General features: G+C 33.0%; 1 pseudogene; it reads right to left on the bottom strand.

The window, feature by feature from the left end:
• Positions 1 to 3,423: 3,423 nt before the first annotated feature.
• On the bottom strand, positions 3,424 to 3,529 carry LOC137838949 (small nucleolar RNA R71; annotated as a pseudogene).
• Positions 3,530 to 6,065: the final 2,536 nt, after the last annotated feature.

The following is a 6,065-nucleotide window of genomic DNA, read 5'->3' as shown; positions in this document are numbered from 1 at the left end:
TTGGTCCCCTTACAAATGTGGGTCCACTTGACTTATTTTTGTTGTTTGAAACTTCACATCCTTTGGGAATCCACTTCATAAAGCCTCTGGGAATAGAATATTTCCTTATTTTGAAGAATCTAACAAAATGGCCTTTCTTCATGCAATAAAAGCATGTAACAACCGGTTGTTTCGACTTAACAATCCGTTGTTTTACTGGCTGTTTTGAAAAAATCTTTGAAAACTTATCTTGCTTGTTTTGTGGATTAAAACCTAATCCAGCTCTTCCAAAAACACAGTTTTGAGATGTCAAGACATTCTCAAAGTTGGATTTTCCTTTTGAAAGCTTATCCATAGTTCTAACAAGATAATGCACTTTCTTTTCAAGATTTCACAATTTTCACAAATGAGAGTGTCACACTTGCAAGAAGAGTTTTTGCAATGAGTTTCCAGATTTTCAAAATCACTTTTTGATTTTCCAGCTCTTCTTCAAGTGCCTTAACTCTCTTTTCAAGCCAGCTGTTAAGATTTTTTAAACGGTTGTTTGAAAGAACCAATCTATTAGCTTCATCATGTGTTTCTTGAAAAGCTTCAAGCAATCACTATAATTCTCAACATTTAGAGAAGCACATGAACTTGCATCACTTGAGCTGCATGACTCATCATTTGCTTCTGCAATCAAGCATATGTTTGCCTTTTCTTCTTTACTTGATGATGAGCTTGATGAGGAGACTTCATTCTCATCCCAAGCTATGTAGGCCATTTTTTACTTTCCCTTCTTTTCTTTGTAGCTTGACTTCTTCTCCTTGCTTTCTTTATTTGGGCAATCTGCCTTTATGTGCCCTTGCTCACCACAACCAAAACAAGTATAGTTATTGGAATTAAAATCATTGGATTTTTTGTTTCCATACCTTTCTTTGTTGGTGTCTTTGTTGCGGTTCCTTTTCAAGAATTTGATAAACTTCCTAGATAGCAAACTAAGGTTCTCTTAATCACTTTCATCACTGGATTCTTGCTTGCTTTTGTGCTTGACAAATTTTAAGGCAATACTCCTTACATGCTTGTCTTCACTTTCTTGAACATTGAGTCTATTCATCTCCAACTCATGTTCCCTAAGCTTGCTAAACAAGGAAGCCATACTCAATGATGTTAGATCTTTTGATTTAGATATAGCAGTTACCTTAGGTTGTTGATAAGTGTCTAATTTCAGTAATATTTCATATTAAAATATAGACACTTATGAGGATTTATTGCTAATTTACATAAAAAATAATCCCTAATTTATGAATTTATATCTTTTTACATTTTTTATGATCTTTATTTGAATAAGAGTATTTTATTCCCAAATTTGGTGTTAATTGCAGATTTCTAAGGAAGATTGGAGATTTGGATTAAAGATGAATGATTTGAGCTAAAAAGATAAAGATAGAAGGTCCCAGAATGGAAAAAGATATAAATGAAGATTGGGCCTTTTTTATGTTTTATCATTTAGCCCGTTAGCCTAACCCTAGAAAACTAGGATAAATAGAGGGCTAGAGGCTCAACCTTAAGGTGCCAGATTGAAAGGAAAACACCATAGAGTGAATTGTAACCCAATTGGGAGAATGGAAGGTGATAGAAGTATGCGTGGCTAATTCTACCCTTTGGGATTGGGAGTAATCTGCTCAAACTCTTATGTATTGAGGTGATATTTTATATATTAATATTCAGTTCTTGATTGATTATTGGTATTTTTGTTTTACTTTTAATTTTCCGTGACAAATTGAGAATCTTAAATCTGACCGGGAGGTATTTTTAGGGTTCGGACCTAAACAACAATACTTAACATATTTGAGTGCTAGGAATAGACTTGAAATGTTAATTGCTATTAAACGTCTGAGCTTCGTTCTAAGTTGTTCTTATAATTATGCGAGGGATCGATAGTTAGGGGACATTCTTAAGGATTTTATATGCGAGGAATCGATATAGATGATTTTTATACGGGCATCAATTTCAATCAAAGAACTTAATATTGACATGCTAATCAAAATACATGAGAGTGAGAGAGATGAAACCTAATCCCTATTTTTCCAATTGAAACAACTAATTCTTTGTCTGTTTTCTTATTGATCATTGCCAACACAACCACTTTCAATACACTTTTAATTGTTTTGTTCTATATTTAGCGATTATTGTACTTGATAATTCACTGTTCCTTGTGGGATCGATATCCGTCCTTAGGGACAATTATTACTTCTGACAAAGTGGTGCACTTGCCGTAAAAAGTCATCAAGTTTTTGGCGCCGTTGTCGGGGAACAGATTTGATTTGTTGAGTATAATTTCCTAAATATTGTGAATATTTTAATTGTTTTGATTTGTTTTAATTTTTTTTTTTTACAGATTCTTTTTTATTTTATTTGATTTGATTTTATTTTGCTGATTTGCTGTTATTATTTTAATTCTTATTTTGATTTTAGTTATTTCTATTTATTTTCAGATTTAGTTTGATTTTTGTTTTGATTTTATTTTATTTTAGTTCTTTTTAGGTTTAGTTACGTAGTTTTATTTAGGTTTAGGTAGTTTTTATTTATTTGTTTTAATTATTTATCTATTACTAGTTTTAGCTTTTATTTTTACGTTAGTTTACGTAGTATCTTTAAAATAAGTTAGTTAGTTGTTTACGTTTTGTTTTAACTGTTTTATTCTATTTTTTTTTTATTTCTAGTATTTAGTTTATTCTGTTTTTATTTCTTGATTTTAGTTATTTTTCGTCTTCATTGTTTTCTTCTATTCTATTCTGTTTTAGTTTTTATTTTATTTATATATTTTTATTTCTATTTTTGTTATATTTTTTATTTTTATTTTTATTTTTTTCTGAATATCTTTGTTTTATTTTCTTAGTGTCATTTTAGTGTTTTGTTTTGTTTTATTTTATGTTTTAATTTATAGTTTAGGAAGTTATTTTATTTTAGTTAGCAATTTAAATTTCTTTTTATTTTTTTTAAAAATAAATAAAAAAAATTAAAATTAAAATATACTCTATTTTTTTTTCTTCTTTCTCACTAATATTTTAGCAAGCAACATGGCAGAAGAACAAGCCAAGAAGACACTTGGAGATTATATCATATACCAAGGACCACGACATTATTCTAGTATCGCAATACCTGCTACCGCTAAGGCCTTGGAAATAAATCCCAATTTTCTTACTCTTATCAGTGCCCATCAATTCACAGCAATGGAGCATGAAGATCCATATTCACATTTGAATACATTTTATGAATTGGTGGGAGTAATGGGCTTTGAATCAGATGATGTTGATAATGTTTGTATGCGCTTGTTTCCTTTTTCATTGGCAGGAAAAGCTAAGGATTGGCTTAGTTCACTTCCAAATCAGAGCCTGACGAGCTGGAAGGATGTAGAAGAAAAATTTCTGCAAAGATTTTTTCCAATCTCTCGCTACATTAAAGCTAAGGCTGAAATCTCTATGTTCAGACAAGGAGCAGAGGAGTCTTTTTGTGAGACATGGGAAAGATTTAAGATGATATTGAGAAAATGCCCAAATCATGGGTTTGAAGACATTGCTCAACTGAGCATATTCATTAATGGTCTCAAATTTGATATGAAGATGCTCTTAGATGCCGCAGCTGGTGGCACAATGATGACTCTTGATGTTGAACAAGCAACGAGGATTATTAATGGATTGGCATCAACAGATTCTCAAGACCAGTATGATGGACGAAGTACTCGGAAGAAAGGATGGATTGAAAATACATTATTGGCTCAAAATCAAATTTTGACACAACAAGTTGAGCAGTTAACCACACAAATGGCGAAATTGCCTCAACAATTACATGTTATTCAAAGGCAGAATCAAGAATTAAGGTGCGAACTGTGTGGAGGTGAGCATTCCAGTGAGCAATGTGCTTACCATAATATTTCTTTTGAAGAAAAAGCGTTTTACATGGAAGATCAAGGAAAACAATGAACTTTTCAACAACTCCAACTATTAGATCATGTGTCCCAAGAGAGAATGAGCAAAATGGAAGATTCTACAAAAAAATTTACACACACCATGTTGGTTGTGCAGAAGAACGTTGAGAATTTTGAGACACAAATTAAGCAACTTACACAAGAGTTGAGGGAACTCAGGGAGAAATGTAAGTCAATCACTACAAGAAGTGGAGTAGTTGTAGGAAAGGGGATTGGTGATAATCTACAAAGTAAGGAAAGAGACATAGAGAGTGAAGAAAGAAAAATTGATAGGGAAGAAAAAAAAAGAGGAAGAAAAAAACAAGAGTGAAGAGGGAGAAGTGAAAGAAAAAAATGAGAGGTACAGGAAGAAAAGAAAAAAAAGGAAAAAGAGAATGAAAAAAAAAGTGTTCCAATTGTAGATTTGCCTTATCCACATGCTCCCTCCAGAAAGAATATAGAAGGACAATTTATCAGATTCTGTGAAATTCTAAAACAACTAGAGATAAGTATTCCGTTCACTGAAGCTTTGGAACAAATGCCTACTTATGCCAGATTTATGAAGGATTTGTTGACCAAGAAGAGAAGATTAAAAGAACAAGGAATTGTGGAGCTAGAAGCAGGATGTAGTGCCATTATTCAAAAATCATTGCCACAAAAATCTAAAGATCCTGGGAGTTTTACTTTGCCAGTCACAATAGGAAATTTTACAGTGGCCAAAGCATTACTAGATCTTGGGGCAAGCATAAATCTGATGCCACTATCTATGTTGAAGAAAATTGGGGATGTTGAAATTCTGCCTACAAGGATGACACTGCAATTAGCTGACAGTATCAATAAAATATCCACATGGGATAGTAGAGGATCTTTTGGTGAAGGTAGACAAATTTTACTTCCCAGTTGATTTTGTGATCATGGACATAGAGGAAGATGTTGAAGTACCTCTTATTCTTGGACGCCCATTTATGAAGACTGCAAAAATTATGATTGATGTGGATGAAGGAAAGTTGAAGGTTCGAGTGCAGGATGAAGAAGTTAGCTTTGATGTATTTGAAGCAATGAAACATCCGATTGATCAGAATGATTGTTTTAGGATGGATGCATTGGATGAACTGTATTTGGAAAATCACAGAGAAATATTTATAGATGATTCATTGATGAAAGCAGTCTTAAATGATAATGAAAATTGTGAGGACTGTGGGGAGAAGGAAGTCAAGGAATGTTTGTTAGAGCTGGGAAAGACAAAAGAAGTTCAACAAAGGATTTTTGATGAATTAGAACTGAACAAAGCCAACACCCCTCAGAAATAGAGTTGAAACAGTTGCCAACTCATTTGAAATATGTTTTTCTTGAAGAAAATGGGGAGAAGCCAGTTATCATAAGCAACCATTTATCCAAAGAGGAACAACAAAAGTTGATAAAAGTGTTGATGGCAAATAAAGAAGCTATAGGATGGACATTTGCTGACTTGAAAGGTATAAGTCCAGCATATTGCATGCATAAAATTCACATGGAGCAAGATTTCAAACCTGTGGCTCAACCACCAAGGCGCTTAAATCCTTCCATGAAGGAGGTTGTTAGAAAGGAGGTACAAAAGCTTTTAGAAGCAGGAATGATTTATCCCATTTCAGACAGTGCGTGGGTTAGTTCGGTACAAGTGGTACCTAAGAAAGGAGGTATGACAGTTATTTATAACGAAAAAAATGAATTAATTCCTACAAGAACTGTTACAGGATGGAGGATGTGCATTGATTATAGGAAACTGAATCAAGCTACGCGGAAAGATCATTATCCATTACTTTTTATGGATCAAATGTTAGAAAGATTGGCAGGTAAAGAATATTATTGTTTTTTGGATGGTTATTCAGGATATAATCAAATTGTGGTTAATCCAGAAGATCAAAAGAAGACAGCATTTACTTGCCCATTTGGCGTTTTTGCTTATCGAAAAATGCCATTTGGTTTATGTAATGCGCCAGCAACTTTCCAAAGGTGTATGTTTGCTATTTTCGCAGATATGATTGAGAAATGCATTGAAGTTTTTATGGATGACTTTTCTGTGTTTGGATCTTCTTTTGATGATTGTTTAGCTAATCTTGATCTCGTACTGAAGCGATGTGTGGAGACAAATCTTGCT

The sequence above is a fragment of the Phaseolus vulgaris genome, chromosome 4 (genome assembly GCF_000499845.2).
Source record: "Phaseolus vulgaris cultivar G19833 chromosome 4, P. vulgaris v2.0, whole genome shotgun sequence".
In the NCBI taxonomy this organism is placed as follows: domain Eukaryota; kingdom Viridiplantae; phylum Streptophyta; class Magnoliopsida; order Fabales; family Fabaceae; genus Phaseolus; species Phaseolus vulgaris.
The sequence above is the reverse complement of the archived record's forward strand: the minus strand, read 5'-3'. Positions and strand labels throughout refer to the sequence as shown.